The sequence below is a fragment of the Engystomops pustulosus genome, chromosome 5 (genome assembly GCF_040894005.1).
Source record: "Engystomops pustulosus chromosome 5, aEngPut4.maternal, whole genome shotgun sequence".
Lineage (NCBI taxonomy): Eukaryota > Metazoa > Chordata > Amphibia > Anura > Leptodactylidae > Engystomops > Engystomops pustulosus.
In genome coordinates, this window is record NC_092415.1 from 120,339,068 (window position 1) to 120,353,329 (window position 14,262).

Consider the following 14,262-nt stretch of genomic DNA (forward strand, 5'->3'; position numbering starts at 1 on the left):
CAGAAATGCATTGAAAACAATGTGCGTCTTATCATTGAGGTTGTCTTGTTAGGAAAATGAGTTAGGAGACAAAGCAACGGTGTTCCTACATGAAGTTAGTGAGTCTCTCTTAGATTAGAGTTGAATAGCGTCCTAGCTCATTCAGCAACAGAGACAATCACGATCTTAGCTCTTTTAGCCTGAAATGCATTGAAAGCAGTGTGCGTCTTATTATTGAGGTTGTCTTGTTAGGAAAATTAGTTAGGAGACAAAGTAACGGTGTTCCTACATAAAGTTAGTGAGTCTCTCTTAGATTAGAGTTGAATAGCGTCCTAGCTCATTCAGCAACAGAGACAATCACGATCTTAGCCCTTTTAGCCAGAAATGCATTGAAAGCAGTGTGCGTCTTATCATTGAGGTTGTCTTGTTAGGAAAATGAGTTAGGAGACAAAGTAACGGTGTTCCTACATGAAGTTAGTGAGTCTCTCTTAGATTAGAGTTGAATAGCGTCCTAGCTCATTCAGCAACAGAGACAATCACGATCTTAGCTCTTTTAGCCAGAAATGCATTGAAAACAGTGTGCGTCTTATCATTGAGGTTGTCTTGTTAGGAAAATGAGTTAGGAGACAAAGGAACGGTGTTCCTACATGAAGTTAGTGAGTCTCTCTTAGATTAGAGTTGAATAGCGTCCTAGCTCATTCAGCAACAGAGACAATCACGATCTTAGCTCTTTTAGCTAGAAATGCATTGAAAACAGTGTGCGTCTTATCATTGAGGTTGTCTTGTTAGGAAAATGAGTTAGGAGACAAAGCAACGGTGTTCCTACATGAAGTTAGTGAGTCTCTCTATGATTAGAGTTGAATAGCGTCCTAGCTCATTCAGCAACAGAGACAATCACGATCTTAGCTCTTTTAGCCTGAAATGCATTGAAAGCAGTGTGCGTCTTATCATTGAGGTTGTCTTGTTAGGAAAATGAGTAAGGAGGCAAAGTAACGGTGTTCCTACATGAAGTTAGTGAGTCTCTCTTAGATTAGAGTTGAATAGCGTCCTAGCTCATTCAGCAACAGAGTGAGTAAGGAGGCAAAGTAACGGTGTTCCTACATGAAGTTAGTGAGTCTCTCTTAGATTAGAGTTGAATAGCGTCCTAGCTCATTCAGCAACAGAGACAATCACGATCTTAGCTCTTTTAGCAAGAAATGCATTGAAAGCAGTGTGCGTCTTATCATTGAGGTTGTCTTGTTAGGAAAATGAGTTAGGAGACAAAGTAACGGTGTTCCTACATGAAGTTAGTGAGTCTCTCTTAGATTAGAGTTGAATAGCGTCCTAGCTCATTCAGCAACAGAGACAATCACGATCTTAGCTCTTTTAGCTAGAAATGCATTGAAAACAGTGTGCGTCTTATCATTGAGGTTGTCTTGTTAGGAAAATGAGTTGGGAGACAAAGTAACGGTGTTCCTACATGAAGTTAGTGAGTCTCTCTTAGATCAGAGTTGATTAGCGTCCTAGCTCATTCAGCAACAGAGACAATCACGATCTTAGCTCTTTTAGCCAGAAATGCATTGAAAACAGTGTGCGTCTTATCATTGAGGTTGTCTTGTTAGGAAAATGAGTTAGGAGGCAAAGTAACGGTGTTCCTACATGAAGTTAGTGAGTCTCTCTTAGATTAGAGTTGAATAGCGTCCTAGCTCATTCAGCAACAGAGACAATCACGATCTTAGCTCTTTTAGCCAGAAATGCATTGAAAGCAGTGTGCGTCTTATCATTGAGGTTGTCTTGTTAGGAAAATGAGTTAGGAGACAAAGTAACGGTGTTCCTACATGAAGTTAGTGAGTCTCTCTTAGATTATAGTTGAATAGCGTCCTAGCTCATTCAGCAACAGAGACAATCACGATCTTAGCTCTTTTAGCAAGAAATGCTTTAAAAACAGTGTGCGTCTTATCATTGAGGTTGTCTTGTTAGGAAAATGAGTTAGGAGACAAAGTAACGGTGTTCCTACATGAAGTTAGTGAGTCTCTCTTAGATTGGAGTTGAATAGCGTCCTAGCTCATTCAGCAACAGAGACAATCACGATCTTAGCTCTTTTAGCCAGAAATGCATTGAAAACAGTGTGCGTCTTATCATTGAGGTTGTCTTGTTAGGGAAATGAGTTAGGAGACAAAGTAACGGTGTTCCTACATGAAGTTAGTGAGTCTTTTTTAGTTTGGAGTTGAATAGCGTCCTAGCTCATTCAGCAACAGAGACAATCACGATCTTAGCTCTTTTAGCCAGAAATGCATTGAAAACAGTGTGCGTCTTATCATTGAGGTTGTCTTGTTAGGAAAATGAGTTAGGAGACAAAGTAACGGTGTTCCTACATGAAGTTAGTGAGTCTCTCTTAGATTAGAGTTGAATAGCGTCCTAGCTCATTCAGCAACAGAGACAATCACGATCTTAGCTCTTTTAGCAAGAAATGCTTTGAAAACCGTGTGCGTCTTATCATTGAGGTTGTCTTGTTAGGAAAATGAGTTAGGAGACAAAGTAACGGTGTTCCTACATGAAGTTAGTGAGTCTTTCTTAGATTGAAGTTGAATAGCGTCCTAGCTCATTCAGCAACAGAGACAATCACGATCTTAGCTCTTTTAGCCACAAATGCATTGAAAACAGTGTGCGTCTTATCATTGAGGTTGTCTTGTTAGGAAAATGAGTTAGGAGACAAAGTAACGGTGTTCCTACATGAAGTTAGTGAGTCTTTCTTAGATTGAAGTTGAATAGCGTCCTAGCTCATTCAGCAACAGAGACAATCACGATCTTAGCTCTTTTAGCCAGAAATGCATTGAAAACAGTGTGCGTCTTATCATTGAGGTTGTCTTGTTAGGAAAATGAGTTAGGAGACAAAGTAACGGTGTTCCTACATGAAGTTACTGAGTCTTTCTTAGATTAGAGTTGAATAGCGTCCTAGCTCATTCAGCAACAGAGACAATCACGATCTTAGCTCTTTTAGCCAGAAATGCATTGAAAACAGTGTGCGTCTTATCATTGAGGTTGTCTTGTTAGGAAAATGAGTTAGGAGACAAAGCAACGGTGTTCCTACATGAAGTTACTGAGTCTCTCTTAGATTAGAGTTGAATAGCGTCCTAGCTCATTCAGCAACAGAGACAATCACGATCTTAGCTCTTTTAGCCAGAAATGCATTGAAAACAGTGTGCGTCTTATCATTGAGGTTGTCTTGTTAGGAAAATGAGTTAGGAGACAAAGTAACGGTGTTCCTACATGAAGTTAGTGAGTCTCTCTTAGATTAGAGTTGAATAGCGTCCTAGCTCATTCAGCAACAGAGACAATCACGATCTTAGCTCTTTTAGCCAGAAATGCATTGAAAGCAGTGTGCGTCTTATCATTGAGGTTGTCTTGTTAGGAAAATGAGTTAGGAGACAAAGCAACGGTGTTCCTACATGAAGTTAGTGAGTCTCTCTTAGATTAGAGTTGAATAGCGTCCTAGCTCATTCAGCAACAGAGACAATCACGATCTTAGCTCTTTTAGCAAGAAATGCATTGAAAACAGTGTGCGTCTTATCATTGAGGTTGTCTTGTTAGGAAAATGAGTTAGGAGACAAAGCAACGGTGTTTCTACATGAAGTTAGTGAGTCTCTCTTAGATTAGAGTTGAATAGCGTCCTAGCTCATTCAGCAACAGAGACAATCACGATCTTAGCTCTTTTAGCAAGAAATGCTTTGAAAACAGTGTGCGTCTTATCATTGAGGTTGTCTTGTTAGGAAAATGAGTTAGGAGACAAAGTAACGGTGTTCCTACATGAAGTTAGTGAGTCTTTCTTAGATTGAAGTTGAATAGCGTCCTAGCTCATTCAGCAACAGAGAGAATCACGATCTTAGCTCTTTTAGCTAGAAATGCATTGAAAACAGTGTGCGTCTTATCATTGAGGTTGTCTTGTTAGGAAAATGAGTTAGGAGACAAAGTAACGGTGTTCCTACATGAAGTTAGTGAGTCTCTCTTAGATTAGAGTTGAATAGCGTCCTAGCTCATTCAGCAACAGAGACAATCACGATCTTAGCTCTTTTAGCAAGAAATGCATTGAAAACAGTGTGCGTCTTATCATTGAGGTTGTCTTGTTAGGAAAATGAGTTAGGAGACAAAGTAACGGTGTTCCTACATGAAGTTAGTGAGTCTCTCTTAGATTGGAGTTGAATAGCGTCCTAGCTCATTCAGCAACAGAGACAATCACGATCTTAGCTCTTTTAGCCAGAAATGCATTGAAAACAGTGTGCGTCTTATCATTGAGGTTGTCTTGTTAGGAAAATGAGTTAGGAGACAAAGTAACGGTGTTCCTACATGAAGTTAGTGAGTCTTTCTTAGATTGAAGTTGAATAGCGTCCTAGCTCATTCAGCAACAGAGACAATCACGATCTTAGCTCTTTTAGCCAGAAATGCATTGAAAACAGTGTGCGTCTTATCATTGAGGTTGTCTTGTTAGGAAAATGAGTTAGGAGACAAAGTAACGGTGTTCCTACATGAAGTTACTGAGTCTTTCTTAGATTAGAGTTGAATAGCGTCCTAGCTCATTCAGCAACAGAGACAATCACGATCTTAGCTCTTTTAGCCAGAAATGCATTGAAAACAGTGTGCGTCTTATCATTGAGGTTGTCTTGTTAGGAAAATGAGTTAGGAGACAAAGCAACGGTGTTCCTACATGAAGTTACTGAGTCTCTCTTAGATTAGAGTTGAATAGCGTCCTAGCTCATTCAGCAACAGAGACAATCACGATCTTAGCTCTTTTAGCCAGAAATGCATTGAAAACAGTGTGCGTCTTATCATTGAGGTTGTCTTGTTAGGAAAATGAGTTGGGAGACAAAGTAACGGTGTTCCTACATGAAGTTAGTGAGTCTCTCTTAGATCAGAGTTGATTAGCGTCCTAGCTCATTCAGCAACAGAGACAATCACGATCTTAGCTCTTTTAGCCAGAAATGCATTGAAAACAGTGTGCGTCTTATCATTGAGGTTGTCTTGTTAGGAAAATGAGTTAGGAGACAAAGCAACGGTGTTCCTACATGAAGTTAGTGAGTCTCTCTTAGATTAGAGTTGAATAGCGTCCTAGCTCATTCAGCAACAGAGACAATCACGATCTTAGCTCTTTTAGCAAGAAATGCATTGAAAACAGTGTGCGTCTTATCATTGAGGTTGTCTTGTTAGGAAAATGAGTTAGGAGACAAAGCAACGGTGTTTCTACATGAAGTTAGTGAGTCTCTCTTAGATTAGAGTTGAATAGCGTCCTAGCTCATTCAGCAACAGAGACAATCACGATCTTAGCTCTTTTAGCAAGAAATGCTTTGAAAACAGTGTGCGTCTTATCATTGAGGTTGTCTTGTTAGGAAAATGAGTTAGGAGACAAAGTAACGGTGTTCCTACATGAAGTTAGTGAGTCTTTCTTAGATTGAAGTTGAATAGCGTCCTAGCTCATTCAGCAACAGAGAGAATCACGATCTTAGCTCTTTTAGCTAGAAATGCATTGAAAACAGTGTGCGTCTTATCATTGAGGTTGTCTTGTTAGGAAAATGAGTTAGGAGACAAAGTAACGGTGTTCCTACATGAAGTTAGTGAGTCTCTCTTAGATTAGAGTTGAATAGCGTCCTAGCTCATTCAGCAACAGAGAGAATCACGATCTTAGCTCTTTTAGCTAGAAATGCATTGAAAACAGTGTGCGTCTTATCATTGAGGTTGTCTTGTTAGGAAAATGAGTTAGGAGACAAAGTAACGGTGTTCCTACATGAAGTTAGTGAGTCTTTCTTAGATTGAAGTTGAATAGCGTCCTAGCTCATTCAGCAACAGAGACAATCACGATCTTAGCTCTTTTAGCCAGAAATGCATTGAAAACAGTGTGCGTCTTATCATTGAGGTTGTCTTGTTAGGAAAATGAGTTAGGAGACAAAGTAACGGTGTTCCTACATGAAGTTAGTGAGTCTTTCTTAGATTGAAGTTGAATAGCGTCCTAGCTCATTCAGCAACAGAGACAATCACGATCTTAGCTCTTTTAGCCAGAAATGCATTGAAAACAGTGTGCGTCTTATCATTGAGGTTGTCTTGTTAGGAAAATGAGTTAGGAGACAAAGTAACGGTGTTCCTACATGAAGTTACTGAGTCTTTCTTAGATTAGAGTTGAATAGCGTCCTAGCTCATTCAGCAACAGAGACAATCACGATCTTAGCTCTTTTAGCCAGAAATGCATTGAAAACAGTGTGCGTCTTATCATTGAGGTTGTCTTGTTAGGAAAATGAGTTAGGAGACAAAGCAACGGTGTTCCTACATGAAGTTACTGAGTCTCTCTTAGATTAGAGTTGAATAGCGTCCTAGCTCATTCAGCAACAGAGACAATCACGATCTTAGCTCTTTTAGCCAGAAATGCATTGAAAACAGTGTGCGTCTTATCATTGAGGTTGTCTTGTTAGGAAAATGAGTTAGGAGACAAAGTAACGGTGTTCCTACATGAAGTTAGTGAGTCTTTCTTAGATTGAAGTTGAATAGCGTCCTAGCTCATTCAGCAACAGAGAGAATCACGATCTTAGCTCTTTTAGCCAGAAATGCATTGAAAACAGTGTGCGTCTTATCATTGAGGTTGTCTTGTTAGGAAAATGAGTTAGGAGACAAAGTAACGGTGTTCCTACATGAAGTTAGTGAGTCTCTCTTAGATTAGAGTTGAATAGCGTCCTAGCTCATTCAGCAACAGAGACAATCACGATCTTAGCTCTTTTAGCCAGAAATGCATTGAAAACAATGTGCGTCTTATCATTGAGGTTGTCTTGTTAGGAAAATGAGTTAGGAGACAAAGCAACGGTGTTCCTACATGAAGTTACTGAGTCTCTCTTAGATTAGAGTTGAATAGCGTCCTAGCTCATTCAGCAACAGAGACAATCACGATCTTAGCTCTTTTAGCCAGAAATGCATTGAAAACAGTGTGCGTCTTATCATTGAGGTTGTCTTGTTAGGAAAATGATTTAGGAGACAAAGCAACGGTGTTCCTACATGAAATTAGTGAGTCTCTCTTAGATTAGAGTTGAATAGCGTCCTAGCTCATTCAGCAACAGAGACAATCACGATCTTAGCTCTTTTAGCCAGAAATGCATTGAAAACAATGTGCGTCTTATCATTGAGGTTGTCTTGTTAGGAAAATGAGTTAGGAGACAAAGCAACGGTGTTCCTACATGAAGTTACTGAGTCTCTCTTAGATTAGAGTTGAATAGCGTCCTAGCTCATTCAGCAACAGAGACAATCACGATCTTAGCTCTTTTAGCCAGAAATGCATTGAAAACAGTGTGCGTCTTATCATTGAGGTTGTCTTGTTAGGAAAATGAGTTAGGAGACAAAGCAACGGTGTTCCTACATTAAGTTAGTGAGTCTCTCTTAGATTGGAGTTGAATAGCGTCCTAGCTCATTCAGCAACAGAGACAATCACGATATTAGCTCTTTTAGCCAGAAATGCATTGAAAACAGTGTGCGTCTTATCATTGAGGTTGTCTTGTTAGGAAAATGAGTTAGGAGACAAAGCAACGGTGTTCCTACATGAAGTTAGTGAGTCTCTCTTAGATTAGAGTTGAATAGCGTCCTAGCTCATTCAGCAACAGAGACAATCACGATCTTAGCTTTTTTAGCCAGAAATGCATTGAAAGCAGTGTGCGTCTTATCATTGAGGTTGTCTTGTTAGGAAAATGAGTTAGGAGGCAAAGTAACGGTGTTCCTACATGAAGTTAGTGAGTCTCTCTTAGATTAGAGTTGAATAGCGTCCTAGCTCATTCAGCAACAGAGACAATCACGATCTTAGCTCTTTTAGCCAGAAATGCATTGAAAGCAGTGTGCGTCTTATCATTGAGGTTGTCTTGTTAGGAAAATGAGTTAGGAGACAAAGTAACGGTGTTCCTACATGAAGTTAGTGAGTCTCTCTTAGATTAGAGTTGAATAGCGTCCTAGCTCATTTAGCAACAGAGACAATCACGATCTTAGCTCTTTTAGCCAGAAATGCATTGAAAACAGTGTGCGTCTTATCATTGAGGTTGTCTTGTTAGGAAAATGAGTTAGGAGACAAAGCAACGGTGTTCCTACATTAAGTTAGTGAGTCTCTCTTAGATTGGAGTTGAATAGCGTCCTAGCTCATTCAGCAACAGAGACAATCACGATCTTAGCTCTTTTAGCCAGAAATGCATTGAAAACAGTGTGCGTCTTATCATTGAGGTTGTCTTGTTAGGAAAATGAGTTAGGAGACAAAGCAACGGTGTTCCTACATGAAGTTAGTGAGTCTCTCTTAGATTAGAGTTGAATAGCGTCCTAGCTCATTCAGCAACAGAGACAATCACGATCTTAGCTCTTTTAGCCTGAAATGCATTGAAAGCAGTGTGCGTCTTATTATTGAGGTTGTCTTGTTAGGAAAATTAGTTAGGAGACAAAGTAACGGTGTTCCTACATAAAGTTAGTGAGTCTCTCTTAGATTAGAGTTGAATAGCGTCCTAGCTCATTCAGCAACAGAGACAATCACGATCTTAGCCCTTTTAGCCAGAAATGCATTGAAAGCAGTGTGCGTCTTATCATTGAGGTTGTCTTGTTAGGAAAATGAGTTAGGAGACAAAGTAACGGTGTTCCTACATGAAGTTAGTGAGTCTCTCTTAGATTATAGTTGAATAGCGTCCTAGCTCATTCAGCAACAGAGACAATCACGATCTTAGCTCTTTTAGCTAGAAGTGCATTGAAAACAGTGTGCGTCTTATCATTGAGGTGGTCTTGTTAGGAAAATGAGTTAGGAGACAAAGTAACGGTGTTCCTACATGAAGTTAGTGAGTCTCTCTTAGATTAGAGTTGATTAGCGTCCTAGCTCATTCAGCAACAGAGACAATCACGATCTTAGCTCTTTTAGCCAGAAATGCATTGAAAACAATGTGCGTCTTATCATTGAGGTTGTCTTGTTAGGAAAATGAGTTAGGAGACAAAGCAACGGTGTTCCTACATGAAGTTACTGAGTCTCTCTTAGATTAGAGTTGAATAGCGTCCTAGCTCATTCAGCAACAGAGACAATCACGTTCTTAGCTCTTTTAGCCAGAAATGCATTGAAAACAGTGTGCGTCTTATCATTGAGGTTGTCTTGTTAGGAAAATGATTTAGGAGACAAAGCAACGGTGTTCCTACATGAAATTAGTGAGTCTCTCTTAGATTAGAGTTGAATAGCGTCCTAGCTCATTCAGCAACAGAGACAATCACGATCTTAGCTCTTTTAGCCAGAAATGCATTGAAAACAATGTGCGTCTTATCATTGAGGTTGTCTTGTTAGGAAAATGAGTTAGGAGACAAAGCAACGGTGTTCCTACATGAAGTTACTGAGTCTCTCTTAGATTAGAGTTGAATAGCGTCCTAGCTCATTCAGCAACAGAGACAATCACGATCTTAGCTCTTTTAGCCAGAAATGCATTGAAAGCAGTGTGCGTCTTATCATTGAGGTTGTCTTGTTAGGAAAATGAGTTAGGAGACAAAGTAACGGTGTTCCTACATGAAGTTAGTGAGTCTCTCTTAGATTAGAGTTGAATAGCGTCCTAGCTCATTTAGCAACAGAGACAATCACGATCTTAGCTCTTTTAGCCAGAAATGCATTGAAAACAGTGTGCGTCTTATCATTGAGGTTGTCTTGTTAGGAAAATGAGTTAGGAGACAAAGCAACGGTGTTCCTACATTAAGTTAGTGAGTCTCTCTTAGATTGGAGTTGAATAGCGTCCTAGCTCATTCAGCAACAGAGACAATCACGATCTTAGCTCTTTTAGCCAGAAATGCATTGAAAACAGTGTGCGTCTTATCATTGAGGTTGTCTTGTTAGGAAAATGAGTTAGGAGACAAAGCAACGGTGTTCCTACATGAAGTTAGTGAGTCTCTCTTAGATTAGAGTTGAATAGCGTCCTAGCTCATTCAGCAACAGAGACAATCACGATCTTAGCTCTTTTAGCCTGAAATGCATTGAAAGCAGTGTGCGTCTTATTATTGAGGTTGTCTTGTTAGGAAAATTAGTTAGGAGACAAAGTAACGGTGTTCCTACATAAAGTTAGTGAGTCTCTCTTAGATTAGAGTTGAATAGCGTCCTAGCTCATTCAGCAACAGAGACAATCACGATCTTAGCCCTTTTAGCCAGAAATGCATTGAAAGCAGTGTGCGTCTTATCATTGAGGTTGTCTTGTTAGGAAAATGAGTTAGGAGACAAAGTAACGGTGTTCCTACATGAAGTTAGTGAGTCTCTCTTAGATTATAGTTGAATAGCGTCCTAGCTCATTCAGCAACAGAGACAATCACGATCTTAGCTCTTTTAGCTAGAAGTGCATTGAAAACAGTGTGCGTCTTATCATTGAGGTGGTCTTGTTAGGAAAATGAGTTAGGAGACAAAGTAACGGTGTTCCTACATGAAGTTAGTGAGTCTCTCTTAGATTAGAGTTGATTAGCGTCCTAGCTCATTCAGCAACAGAGACAATCACGATCTTAGCTCTTTTAGCCAGAAATGCATTGAAAACAATGTGCGTCTTATCATTGAGGTTGTCTTGTTAGGAAAATGAGTTAGGAGACAAAGCAACGGTGTTCCTACATGAAGTTACTGAGTCTCTCTTAGATTAGAGTTGAATAGCGTCCTAGCTCATTCAGCAACAGAGACAATCACGTTCTTAGCTCTTTTAGCCAGAAATGCATTGAAAACAGTGTGCGTCTTATCATTGAGGTTGTCTTGTTAGGAAAATGATTTAGGAGACAAAGCAACGGTGTTCCTACATGAAATTAGTGAGTCTCTCTTAGATTAGAGTTGAATAGCGTCCTAGCTCATTCAGCAACAGAGACAATCACGATCTTAGCTCTTTTAGCCAGAAATGCATTGAAAACAATGTGCGTCTTATCATTGAGGTTGTCTTGTTAGGAAAATGAGTTAGGAGACAAAGCAACGGTGTTCCTACATGAAGTTACTGAGTCTCTCTTAGATTAGAGTTGAATAGCGTCCTAGCTCATTCAGCAACAGAGACAATCACGATCTTAGCTCTTTTAGCCAGAAATGCATTGAAAGCAGTGTGCGTCTTATCATTGAGGTTGTCTTGTTAGGAAAATGAGTTAGGAGACAAAGTAACGGTGTTCCTACATGAAGTTAGTGAGTCTCTCTTAGATTAGAGTTGAATAGCGTCCTAGCTCATTTAGCAACAGAGACAATCACGATCTTAGCTCTTTTAGCCAGAAATGCATTGAAAACAGTGTGCGTCTTATCATTGAGGTTGTCTTGTTAGGAAAATGAGTTAGGAGACAAAGCAACGGTGTTCCTACATTAAGTTAGTGAGTCTCTCTTAGATTGGAGTTGAATAGCGTCCTAGCTCATTCAGCAACAGAGACAATCACGATCTTAGCTCTTTTAGCCAGAAATGCATTGAAAACAGTGTGCGTCTTATCATTGAGGTTGTCTTGTTAGGAAAATGAGTTAGGAGACAAAGCAACGGTGTTCCTACATGAAGTTAGTGAGTCTCTCTTAGATTAGAGTTGAATAGCGTCCTAGCTCATTCAGCAACAGAGACAATCACGATCTTAGCTCTTTTAGCCTGAAATGCATTGAAAGCAGTGTGCGTCTTATTATTGAGGTTGTCTTGTTAGGAAAATTAGTTAGGAGACAAAGTAACGGTGTTCCTACATAAAGTTAGTGAGTCTCTCTTAGATTAGAGTTGAATAGCGTCCTAGCTCATTCAGCAACAGAGACAATCACGATCTTAGCCCTTTTAGCCAGAAATGCATTGAAAGCAGTGTGCGTCTTATCATTGAGGTTGTCTTGTTAGGAAAATGAGTTAGGAGACAAAGTAACGGTGTTCCTACATGAAGTTAGTGAGTCTCTCTTAGATTATAGTTGAATAGCGTCCTAGCTCATTCAGCAACAGAGACAATCACGATCTTAGCTCTTTTAGCAAGAAATGCTTTGAAAACAGTGTGCGTCTTATCATTGAGGTTGTCTTGTTAGGAAAATGAGTTAGGAGACAAAGTAACGGTGTTCCTACATGAAGTTAGTGAGTCTCTCTTAGATTGGAGTTGAATAGCGTCCTAGCTCATTCAGCAACAGAGACAATCACGATCTTAGCTCTTTTAGCCAGAAATGCATTGAAAACAGTGTGCGTCTTATCATTGAGGTTGTCTTGTTAGGGAAATGAGTTAGGAGACAAAGTAACGGTGTTCCTACATGAAGTTAGTGAGTCTTTTTTAGTTTGGAGTTGAATAGCGTCCTAGCTCATTCAGCAACAGAGACAATCACGATCTTAGCTCTTTTAGCCAGAAATGCATTGAAAACAGTTTGCGTCTTATCATTGAGGTTGTCTTGTTAGGAAAATGAGTTAGGAGACAAAGTAACGGTGTTCCTACATGAAGTTAGTGAGTCTCTCTTAGATTAGAGTTGAATAGCGTCCTAGCTCATTCAGCAACAGAGACAATCACGATCTTAGCTCTTTTAGCAAGAAATGCTTTGAAAACCGTGTGCGTCTTATCATTGAGGTTGTCTTGTTAGGAAAATGAGTTAGGAGACAAAGTAACGGTGTTCCTACATGAAGTTAGTGAGTCTTTCTTAGATTGAAGTTGAATAGCGTCCTAGCTCATTCAGCAACAGAGACAATCACGATCTTAGCTCTTTTAGCCAGAAATGCATTGAAAACAGTGTGCGTCTTATCATTGAGGTTGTCTTGTTAGGAAAATGAGTTAGGAGACAAAGTAACGGTGTTCCTACATGAAGTTAGTGAGTCTTTCTTAGATTGAAGTTGAATAGCGTCCTAGCTCATTCAGCAACAGAGACAATCACGATCTTAGCTCTTTTAGCCAGAAATGCATTGAAAACAGTGTGCGTCTTATCATTGAGGTTGTCTTGTTAGGAAAATGAGTTAGGAGACAAAGTAACGGTGTTCCTACATGAAGTTACTGAGTCTCTCTTAGATTAGAGTTGAATAGCGTCCTAGCTCATTCAGCAAAAGAGACAATCACGATCTTAGCTCTTTTAGCCAGAAATGCATTGAAAACAGTGTGTGTCTTATCATTGAGGTTGTCTTGTTAGGAAAATGAGTTAGGAGACAAAGCAACGGTGTTCCTACATGAAGTTACTGAGTCTCTCTTAGATTAGAGTTGAATAGCGTCCTAGCTCATTCAGCAACAGAGACAATCACGATCTTAGCTCTTTTAGCCAGAAATGCATTGAAAACAGTGTGCGTCTTATCATTGAGGTTGTCTTGTTAGGAAAATGAGTTAGGAGACAAAGCAACGGTGTTCCTACATGAAGTTAGTGAGTCTCTCTTAGATTGGAGTTGAATAGCGTCCTAGCTCATTCAGCAACAGAGACAATCACGATATTAGCTCTTTTAGCCAGAAATGCATTGAAAACAGTGTGCGTCTTATCATTGAGGTTGTCTTGTTAGGAAAATGAGTTAGGAGACAAAGCAACGGTGTTCCTACATGAAGTTAGTGAGTCTCTCTTAGATTAGAGTTGAATAGCGTCCTAGCTCATTCAGCAACAGAGACAATCACGATCTTAGCTCTTTTAGCCTGAAATGCATTGAAAGCAGTGTGCGTCTTATTATTGAGGTTGTCTTGTTAGGAAAATGAGTTAGGAGACAAAGTAACGGTGTTCCTACATGAAGTTAGTGAGTCTCTCTTAGATTAGAGTTGAATAGCGTCCTAGCTCATTCAGCAACAGAGACAATCACGATCTTAGCTCTTTTAGCCAGAAATGCATTGAAAGCAGTGTGCGTCTTATCATTGAGGTTGTCTTGTTAGGAAAATGAGTTAGGAGACAAAGTAACGGTGTTCCTACATGAAGTTAGTGAGTCTCTCTTAGATTAGAGTTGAATAGCGTCCTAGCTCATTCAGCAACAGAGACAATCACGATCTTAGCTCTTTTAGCCAGAAATGCATTGAAAACAGTGTGCGTCTTATCATTGAGGTTGTCTTGTTAGGAAAATGAGTTAGGAGACAAAGTAACGGTGTTCCTACATGAAGTTAGTGAGTCTCTCTTAGATTAGAGTTGAATAGCGTCCTAGCTCATTCAGCAACAGAGACAATCACGATCTTAGCTCTTTTAGCAAGAAATGTATTGAAAACAGTGTGCGTCTTATCATTGAGGTTGTATTGTTAAGAAAATGAGTTAGGAGACAAAGTAACGGTATTCCTACATGAAGTTAGTGAGTCTCTCTTAGATTGGAGTTGAATAGCGTCCTAGCTCATTCAGCAACAGAGACAATCACGATCTTAGCTCTTTTAGCCAGAAATGCATTGAAAACAGTGTGC